Here is a 10,536-nt window from a genome sequence, read left to right on the forward strand (position 1 = left end):
TAACATCTTTCATTTGGGGGGGGGGGTGTTAGCATCTGTAAAGCAACTCGGGAAAGGTCCATCACATACTATTATCTAGGTACCTCAGAGAGGAGCTACAGCAGAGGATATGGGGGAGGGGTCTGTCCCGGGAAGGCCCCATAGGGTCCTGCTCCGTTACAATGGTGACCCACCACTTTGTACTTGCAGATCTGGATTGTGTAAACTGTCCATAAGATGTCATTTAACGTACAGCCCTCTGTCTCAAAAACCTTATATAACTGTGCTTTGAGTTCTAACGGGCTGAACAGTTCTCGGAGCTTTCTGAGATGCTCTCCCAGGGCTAGAATCCTCAGTTTGGCTTGAATAAACTTCTCCATTTCTTTCTTACATCAACTGATCAGGAGATGAGGTCTGTTCTCAGGATCGGCGTGTAAAACTAAACCCTCCTTTACAGGCTGTACGGACCCTGATAAGAAAGGGAGTCAGTCCCAGGACTTGTAGGGAAACAATCTCTCCAGGACTAATATCCTAGAGGGTGGTGCCTGTTCATAGCTCCAGGGAAAAGTCTTTCTCAGGAAAGAAGCCACACCAGGTCTTTCAGCATGAAAATGTCAACTGAAAAAAATCCACGACCTGGAAGTTGAGAACTATGTTTTATTCTAGGACCTTACTGAGGACTATAGCCCAGGAGACAGCCTCTCAGCTAGCTCTGAGAAACTGTTCCTAAGAGGTAAGGGAAGAGCCAGGATATGTAGTATTTGCTGGGAAAAAAAAAAAAGTAGCCAAAACATCAAAAGATTACTGCTGGGGCTTCCCTGGTGGCACAGTGGTTGAGACTCCGCCTGCCAATGCAGGGGACACGGGTTTGATCCCTGGTCTAGGAAGATCCCACATGCCACGGAGCAACTAAGCCCATGTGCCACAACTACTGAGCCCGTGCGCCACAACTACTGAAGCGCACGCGCCTAGAGCTGTGCTCCACAACAAGAGAGGCCACCGCAGTGAGAAGCCTACGCACCGCAAGGAAGAGTAGCCCCCGCTCGCTGCAACTAGAGAAAGCTGGCGTGCAGCAAGAAGACTCAATGCAGCCAAAAATAAAATCAATTAAGTAATTTTTTTTAAAAAAAGATTACTGCTAATCACAAAAACACAGACATCTCAAGTTAATGATTTTAGTGCCTTTCTATGTATGGGGAGATGCAAGAGTCTGGGCTCACTGAAATTATTCCTTTGATATATATCTCAACTCTCTAGAGCTTGCATCCTGTTTTTCTCCATCCTGAATCCCCTCAGGGTGCACCTTGTGGGGGGGGGCAGGGTGGGCCTCAGCTGTTTACTGAAATGGCAGGAAACATTTTTTGTTCACCAAAACAAACATGTGGGTGGTGTGACCTCACTTTGGTGAGCTCTGTATGAAGGCCCTCATACTTGAGGCTGACACAGAGGCTGTGTGAGCTCAGCCACCCCAGAGGTGGGATTCCACCCCAGAGATGGGATCCCACTGGTCCCCATAGGAGGCCCTGTGCGCGGGCCAACCACACAGGGCCTCCCATGGGGGCCAGAACCCAGGTCCAGCACAGACAGGCCAGGCGCAAAGTCCTGATAAGACTGACTCGAGAACTGAGGGAGGGAAGGGGCAGGGAAGTAGCACCCTTAAGTCCCAGTGGTGCAGGGGGAGAGGAGAGGTCAGGCCCCCAACCCCATCCCATCCCATCCACACACCACATGGATGGCCTGCTCTAAGACCCTACCTTCACTTCTCCTACCTGGGCCAGACCCCAACCTGTGACCCTGCACCCGCCCAGCCTCACCCTGCAGGAGCAAGGCAAGCTGCTCCCACCAAGAAGCCCCCAAAGACTCCTATAGAGCTCTCCCGGCACAAGGAGCCCCCATTCAAATGGTCACACCATATTCACACTTTGCCAGACTTATCTGAGGGTTATTCTTATTTTGCATACCCTTTGGCTAGGTAGAGTGATTAGGACCCTAAACCCATGAATGTGTCTGGGCTGGGAGACTGCATCACACCAGCCAGAGCCCTGGACCCCCAGCAGGGAAGTTCTGTAAGGGGCCATCAGCCCCCCCGACCCCAGGTCTCGGAACCCACCCATCCCTCCCAGGAGGGGCCATATTCAGGGTCTAGCACAGCCATTGGGGTTTTTTTGTTTTTTTAATTTATATATTTTTAATTTTTATTTTTGGCTGTGTTGGGTCTTTGTCGCCGCGCGCGGGCTTTCTCTAGTTGCGGCCAGCAGGGCCTACTCTTCGTTGCAGCGCACGGGCTTCTCATTGTGGTGGCTTCTCTTGTTGCGGAGCATGGGCTCTAGGCGCACAGGCTTCAGTAATTGCAGCACGCAGGCTCAGTAGCTGTGGCGCACGGGCTTAGTTGCTCCACGGCATGTGGGATCTTCCCGGGCCCAGGCTCGAACCCGTGTCCCCTGCATTGGCAGGGGGATGCTTAATGACTGCTCTACCAGGGAAGCCCCAGCCATTCGTTTTAAAGTACAACTTCGGTCTTCAGAGCAGTGGGGATTTAGATTTGCCTGACTACCTTGCCTTGGTCACACAAAGTAGAATCCAAAGGGCTCTCAAGTTTGGGATTTAGGCAAGGTTTGGCGGCTTCTCCAAAGCCCTGTCACTTTACTCAGGTCAAGCAACATGCTGTAAATTTCACACAGGAAATAGGCTGCACTATTTGGGGTTCACTTTTATATGGTCTGCCTCTGGGGGGCTGGGAATTTGCTTATTTGTTTGCAGTTTTTTAGAGAAGTTACTCTTATTCTTAATTTATTTTATATATTTCAATGCGTTTCTTTGAGTGCTTCGAAGCTGATGAATTTGTGAAGCTTACAGTGACCATGTTTTAAATAAATTTCATATTATGCCAGGACTTTAGCAAAAGTTTGGGGCAGGGGGTGGGGCTAATCTGAAGTCGTTACACAGGTTTTATTTTTTTTAACTCCCTCAACCTAAAATTAATGAAAATTATTTACTGCATTTCACCAAAATACAGCCTATTTTGGCCATTAAAATTGTTTTTAACTCGATGCTTGCACTTTTGCCAATCTTGATAATTATTGCTTCATTATGGCTTCAGCTAATACTTTGTTAAACTAAAAACAAGTGATGAAATCGGCAAATGTGGATTTGTGTCTGCATCACACAGGCACATACTCACACAAAAAAACACACGTGCAAACTCGCGATCACATACACTTGCACACTCACGTGTGTACGCATGTACATACGCACAAGCTCACACACGTATGCAGTCCTCGTTAGGCTGTTTTGCATGGAATGAGGAAAGTCTTGGAGGTCAGAAATCTTTCCCATTGCCTCACTGAGAACTGGAATCTTGTCCAACGATAAATATTCCACCAACTCTTTAAAAGCAGCTGATATGCCCACGCAACAGGGGACTTTTTTTTTTTTTTTTAAGTCTCTGGAATATTTGACCAGGACAGCCTCCTCCTACTCTCCCAGGCTTTCTCTAAACTCCAGGTTTCTGGGTTCAGCCCAGACTTCACACGCAGGAGATAGTCTCCCCAGAACCCAGGATGACTAGACTCTCACAACCACACATGGCTGCAACCCCCAATCCATTTGCCACGGGGCGTGTTGCTCTGGAGAGCCCCTCTCATGGTTCTGCATGTGTGCTTAGCTAAAAGACGTTCCAGATTAATACAAATTATTGAAATAATAGTCAAAGTAAAACAAATGGATGACTTGCCACCTTGTTGGGTACTCGTACTTTTGTGCTCACGGTACTGCCGGCCCCGGGTACCCACGGAGTCTAGACCGGTGGCTGCACGGTCTGCAAGTGCTGCACCTCAGCTCCTCCTGTGCCCAGGCAGCAAGCGGGGACTGTAGGCAATTCCCACACAGGAAGCGCGGGCAGGGAGAGGCCCTGCAGGGTGGCACACCGTGGACTCGGGGCAGGACTCCATCTCCTACTCTGTGTCAGTCTGGCCGCACAGAAGCCCCTCTGTCTGCCCTGTCAGGGACAGGCTGTGCAATTAAGAAACGCATCACTTTTTTAAAAGAAGGTGCAAAGCAGAACATGGTATCTTCCTAAATAACCCACGGTGGGCAAAATCCCACCCGTGCAGCTGTACTGGTGGCATCCCACTGCCTTGATCTTTTCCTTCCAACACACTGTCAGGTTTCATCCTGTAAATAGCTGGATTCTTTTTGTTGTTGTTGTTGTTTTTGTTTTTTGGGGGGTATGCGGGCCTCTCACTGCTGTGGCCTCTCCCGTTGCGGAGCACAGGCTCCGGACGCACAGGCGCAGCGGCCACGGCTCACGGGCCCAGCCACTCCACGGCACGTGGGATCTTCCCGGACCGGGGCACGAACCCGCGTCCCCTGCGTCGGCAGGCGGACTCTCGACCACTGCACCACCAGGGAAGCCCTAGCTTTTTTTGTTTGGTTGGTTGTTTAATAGCTGGATTCTTTTATCCTATGTCTTCAAACTCAAAAGTACGAGCACGGTTCATCTATTTGGTGAATAGCAATGGCCTCTGCGTTGAGAAGTCTTCCTAGAAATTGCATTGGAAGACAATCTTAGATGAAGGCACGATCCTATGGTTGAGAATGGCAGGCACTTCAAGCTGGGAAAACAGAGAATGCACCCTTAGGGTCACCGCCACCCACTTTAATGGTCTCTTCCGAGGGGCTCCCTGAGTCTGATTCCTGGTCTGCAGAAGTCTTACCAAATAACTGCTGCAGGGACTGAATATTATAAACTGAGGTGCCTAGCCCAGAGAATGCCACACGATCAGTGTCCAAGGAGTGACTGAGAGTGCTTTTACTTCCCATATCTGCCCCTTCCCCCAGCGATTCAGCTGCTAGATGATCACAGCAGCAGTCCATCCTGATCCTGACCCCAAATCAAGGCCCCTGCCTTTCCTGTAGTTACCTCTGACTTTAAAATACCCTTACCCCTCCCTGCTCCTGGTCACTGAGATACCTGGGCCCACCATCATGGGTTAAAACCCCTGACATCCTGATCGCCCAGGAGACACAGCCAAATCATAAGTCTTTCTCCATCTTTAAAATATTCATTGAGTACCCGGGTTCGGGACCTGGGATTTGATTCGGAATTTGAGTAAGATCTGGTCCCTGCCCTGAAGAGGAGAAACGGGCATGTAATCAATTTTCTTAAAAGCAGAATAAGCTCTATGATGGGAGCACAGGAAAATCACAGAGGACAGTAGTAAAAAATCTGGAGGTATCAGGGAAGGCCTGGCACAGGTGGTAACCACGCAGCCTTGTTTTGAAGTTGCCAGAAGGAAGGGAAAGGCACTGGGCGCCTAAACAAAAGGCATGAAATAGTACGGTGTCTTTAAGACATAACTCAGTGGGGCCAAACCACTAAAGGGGGTTATTAGAAAACTGAGATGTGTCAAAGAAAACTTTCTGAGATCCTGCAGCAAATCTACGTTATAAGTGAAAAATATCTGACGAGTACAATTGTGTCTGAAGTGACTACCGAGGCCTTCAAGAATTAGACTTCAAGATGGATCTTCAAAAGTCTATGCAGGGCTTCCCTGGTGGCGCAGTGGTTGAGAGTCCGCCTGCCGATGCAGGAGACACGGGTTCGTGCCCCGGTCCGGGAGGATCCCACGTGCCGCGGAGCGGCTGAGCCCGTGAGCCATGGCCGCTGAGCCTGCGCGTCCGGAGCCTGTGCTCCGCAGCGGGAGAGGCCACAGCAGTGAGAGGCCCGCATACCGCAAAAAAAAAAAAAAAAAAAAGTCTATGCAAAACACTAAAAGGACAGAAAAAAAATTTAAATGTAAAATATTTGCAACCTACATCACAAATGATTAGTAGCCTTAAAATACAAAGTTTCTTACTATAGAGAAGAGAGAAGAAAAAGAACAAGAAATTTACAGAGCCGTTCACAAAAAAAAAAAAAAAAAAAAAGAATTGAAAATGACCTTTAAACATATGAAAAGATGCTCGACTCACTCAGAACAAGAGGAAAGCAAATTCCGAGTATACTGAGTTACCATTTCTCACCTATCAGATTGGCAAAAATCCAAAAGGTTGACCACATATAATGAGGCAAGACTAAAGAAAACACTGTATCCCATAAACCCAGGGGGAATGCAAAATGTCACAGTCCCTGTGGAGGGCAATTTAGCTAAATCATGCAGGCATTTACCCTTCAACCCAGCAATGTCACTTCTAGGAATTTACTGGCAAGAATTTTAAAAAGATATACGCACAGGGTTACTCATTGCAGCAGTATTTTACAAAAATACAAAAAGATAGAAAGAAAAGAAACAGATAAGAGAAAGATGGAAACAATCCAAATCAATAGGATCTAGTTGGGAAAGTGACCACACATCACCTAATGAAATGCCATGCATCTGTAAAGATGATTGAGATGTCTGCTTCAAGGCAGAAAATAGAAAATGGTAAAAGACCATCCCTTTGTTTTCTTACCAAAACATCCCTTTGTTTTCTCACCAAAACATCCCATTGTTTTCTCACCAAAACAATGAGAAAAGAAGATAAAACAAAATAAAGTGTTACTTAAACCTATTAGAAATAGGCAGATGTAAAGAAGTCCAAATTTACTGAATTCCAGAAGAGTTCTAATCCCTCACCAGGTAAGAAAAGCTCACTGGCCACTTTCCTCCTTGAGATCACTGCAGAGCAGAAGATGAGCAACTTGGCCAAGATGAATAGATTTAATGGGTTGGAATCTGGAGGATCCCCAGAAAAAGAGCTATAGCTCACACATGTGCTGATTCTCCCACTTGAGAAGATGGAGGTTAGTCTACAAAGAGAGAAAGGGATATCTCCATAGTTTTGAGGTATTTAGATCCAAAGCTTTTTTACTCCAGAGAGGAATCTGGTGTCACCCTCAAGATGTCTGAAACCAGAAATGAATTGCAACTACTAACAGCACAAACCAGCCATGGCCCAGCTTAACTCCTGATTGGATCAAAGTGATGAGCTCCTGACTCTGGCCACCCTCTCCACTGTTCTTTATAGTCAAAGTCAAGTATAAAACCAAAATTATCAGATGTTCATAGAAACAAGGAAATGAAAGCCACAATAAAGGGGATAACAGGTAATAGAGGCACACTGAGAGATGACACGGATTTTGGAATCAGCAGAAAAGGACTTTTTTTTTTTTTTTTTTTTTTTTAAGCGGTATGCGGGCCTCTCACTGTTGTGGCCTCTCCCGTTGCGGAGCACAGGCTCCGGACGCGCAGGCTCGGTGGCCATGGCCCACAGGCCCAGCCGCTCCGTGGCATGTGGGATCTTCCCGGACCGGGGCACGAACCCACGTCCCCTGCATTGGCAGGCGGACTCTCAACCACTGCGCCACCAGGGAAGCCCAGCAGAAAAGGATTTAAAATAACTTTTAAGTATACTAAAGTAATCAAAGAAGAATATGAAAATGAATTAAAAAGAAAAAGAGAAGCTGGGTAAAAGCATGCAGAGAAAAGAAACAACTTATGTTCGGGGTAACAACAAAAAAGAAAGGCAGGTGACTTTTCCTAAAGCACAAAGGAAGCCAGAATGATGAAAATGAAATCTTCTGTTTAAATGCTGAAAGAGGGCTTCCCTGGTGGCACAGTGCTTAAGAAGCCACCTGCCAATGCAGGGGACACGGGTTTGAGCCCTGGTCTGGGAAGATCCCACGTGCCACGGAGCAACTAAGCCCATGCGCCACAACTACTGAGCCTGTGCTCTAGAGCCTGCAAGCCACAACTACTGAAGCCCGCATGCCTAGCTAGAGCCCGTGCTCCACAATAAGAGAAGCCACCGCAATGAGAAGCCCGTGCACTGCAACGAAGAGTAGCCCCCGGGATTCGCCACAACTAGAGAAAGACTGCACTCAGCAACAAAGACCCAACTCAGCCAAAAAACAGTTAATTAATTAATTTTTTTTAATGCTGAAAGACAAAGATTTCCAACCCTAAATTCTAGAGTTAGCAAACATAAACTTTAAAAATGAAGATGAAATAAATCATTCCCAGAAAAAAAAGAAAGCTGAGAGAAGGCATCAGTACCCTGCCGACACTGAAAGAAATACTAAAGGAAGATCTTCAGGCCGAAGGGGATGATGTGAGATGAAACACGCGTCTGCAGAGAGAGATGGAGTCACCCACGTGAGTTGACACGTGGCCAAAGACAAAAAGATTTTTAATATATTTAAGACTCTTCTTTAAAGCAAAAATAATAGCATGTGCGGTGTGAGATTAGAACCACTGGCCACAGACAGTGAAACAGAACTTGTGGTTGGACCTAACCAAGGTGATATCCTGCTAAAAAAATAAATAAATAAACAAACAACAGCATCCACATTCCCCATAAGATTATAAGAGGACCCTGCACCTAGAGTCTAAAGAACATACATTTCTTGCATGGAAGACACAGCAGAAAAGCTGGGAGGGTATGAATAATTCTCCAGAGAAAAGACAGTCGACAAAGGCCAACCTCCAGACAACCCAGACGTAGAAATGATCAACAACGTAAAGTAGCTACTAAAACCATGCTCCATGAGGCCAAAGAAAACAACCTCCAAGTGAAAGCAAAGTGCTCAACAGAGAAAGGAAATGTAAAAAATAACCCAATGAAAATTTTAGAAGAGAAAAATGTAATGTGTGAAATAAAAATTCACTGGATCAGCTCAGTAACAAATTGGAGATCATGAAGAAAAGAGTTAAAGAACTTGAAAACAGATTAACAGAAATTATCCAATCGAAACAACGGAGAGAAAAAAAGTTCCAAAATAAATGTGCTATGACCAGGGCACCAGAGGTGTACACACCAATCTCAGTTAACATGGAAGATGATAAGGAAAGTTGGGCACAGAAAACAGAATTTGAAAAATAATAGCTGAAAACTTCCCCAAATTGATGAACAGTGCAAATTTACAGATTCAAGAAGTGAGAAAACTTAAAGAGGATAAACTCCAGTGAAATCATACCCAAACACTTCATAATCAAACTGTGGAGGGGCTTCCCTGGTGGCGCAGTGGTTGAGTGTCCACCTGCCGATGCAGGAGACGCGGGTTCGTGCCCCGGTCCGGGAAGATCCCACATGCCGCGGAGCGGCTGGGCCCGTGAGCCGTGGCCGCTGAGCCTGCGCGTCCGGAGCCTGTGCTCCGCAGCGGGAGAGGCCACGGCAGTGAGAGGCCCGCGTACCGCAAAAAAAAAAAAAAAAAAAAACCTGTGGAAAACAAAAGATAAAGAAAAAATGTTAAAGCCAGAGAATGTAACACATTGGATAGAAGAGAACAGAAATGTTCCCTAAGGATCTTCCTTCAGAAGTAGGAAGCCATAAACAGGTTAGGAAGACAACCCCAGGTTTGTCAAGTAGCCCGGTGGCCGTCCAGATGTTTGCATGCAGACTTTGAGACCTGTGGCCAGTCACTAATGGGGGAAAGTGGACTGTCAAGGTTCATCCTGCCCTTCATCTGAACCCATGGACTTCTGATGGCCTCCGAAGTCTCCATCAGAGCCAGGAAACCAGTGTCTATACAATGTTTGGAGAAGTTGCCATCTCCACCTGCTGACTCTAGATTGCCAGGGTGGGGATCCGCAGCCTAACTGTGGCTCAAGGTTAGAAGCCACAGATAACCACGCCTGTTCCTTTTTATGGAGCCCTCATTCCAGCAGATCTTGTGCTGACGTCACTTTGTACCTGCTTTCAAGAAAACCTGTTCATTCTGTGGACAGCCCCCGTGGAGACAGTGAACTCTGTCTACAGTATAAATGTTTATACCGTGTTTCTGAGACATTCTTTGAGGCAAATTACCTGTATGTACATAGGTTAACTTTTATGAAAACTCTTCACAAATTGCATCTTATAAAATGGACACAAATACTAGTGACAGTTTACCCTTCATACAGCATTGACAACTCTTTCGGTGAACACTTTGTAATTATCTTAAAAGTGTGATTGCTGATGATAGAAAACTACTTGAATGAATTAAGTATCTGGGATTAGTCCTTAAAAAACAGATGTACCCACACTTTTTAAAAAAGAACAACTTCAGGGCTTCCCTGGTGGCGCAGTGGTTGAGAATCCGCCTGCCGATGCAGGGGACACGGGTTCGTGCCCCGGTCCGGGAAGATCCCACATGCCGCGGAGCAACTAAGCCCGTGAGCCATGGCCGCTAGGCCTGCGCGTCCGGAGCCTGTGTTCCGCAATGGGAGAGGCCACAACAGTGAGAGGCCCGCATACCGCAAAAAAAAAAAAAAAAGAAAAAAAAAAAAGAACAACTTCATTGTCTAATGCTCAACTTCTTCTAAAAGAAGAACTGTCTAATTCTTAAGTGGGCCAATTAAAAAAATAAAAGAATAGGAAAAGGTATAGCATGCAGACAATAATCAAAAAAGAAACTGGAGTGTCTAGATTAGCATCAAATAAGCAGACTTCAGAGAAAACGAATGTTAACAAGATAAGGAGGAACACTGCACGACGATAAAGCATCAATTCACAGAATTCCAAAATATATATGCCGAACTCAGAGCCTCAAAATACACGAAGCAAAAGCTGATCAAACTGAAAGGAGAACTGATTTTT

The sequence above is a fragment of the Kogia breviceps genome, chromosome 9 (genome assembly GCF_026419965.1).
Source record: "Kogia breviceps isolate mKogBre1 chromosome 9, mKogBre1 haplotype 1, whole genome shotgun sequence".
NCBI lineage: Eukaryota > Metazoa > Chordata > Mammalia > Artiodactyla > Physeteridae > Kogia > Kogia breviceps.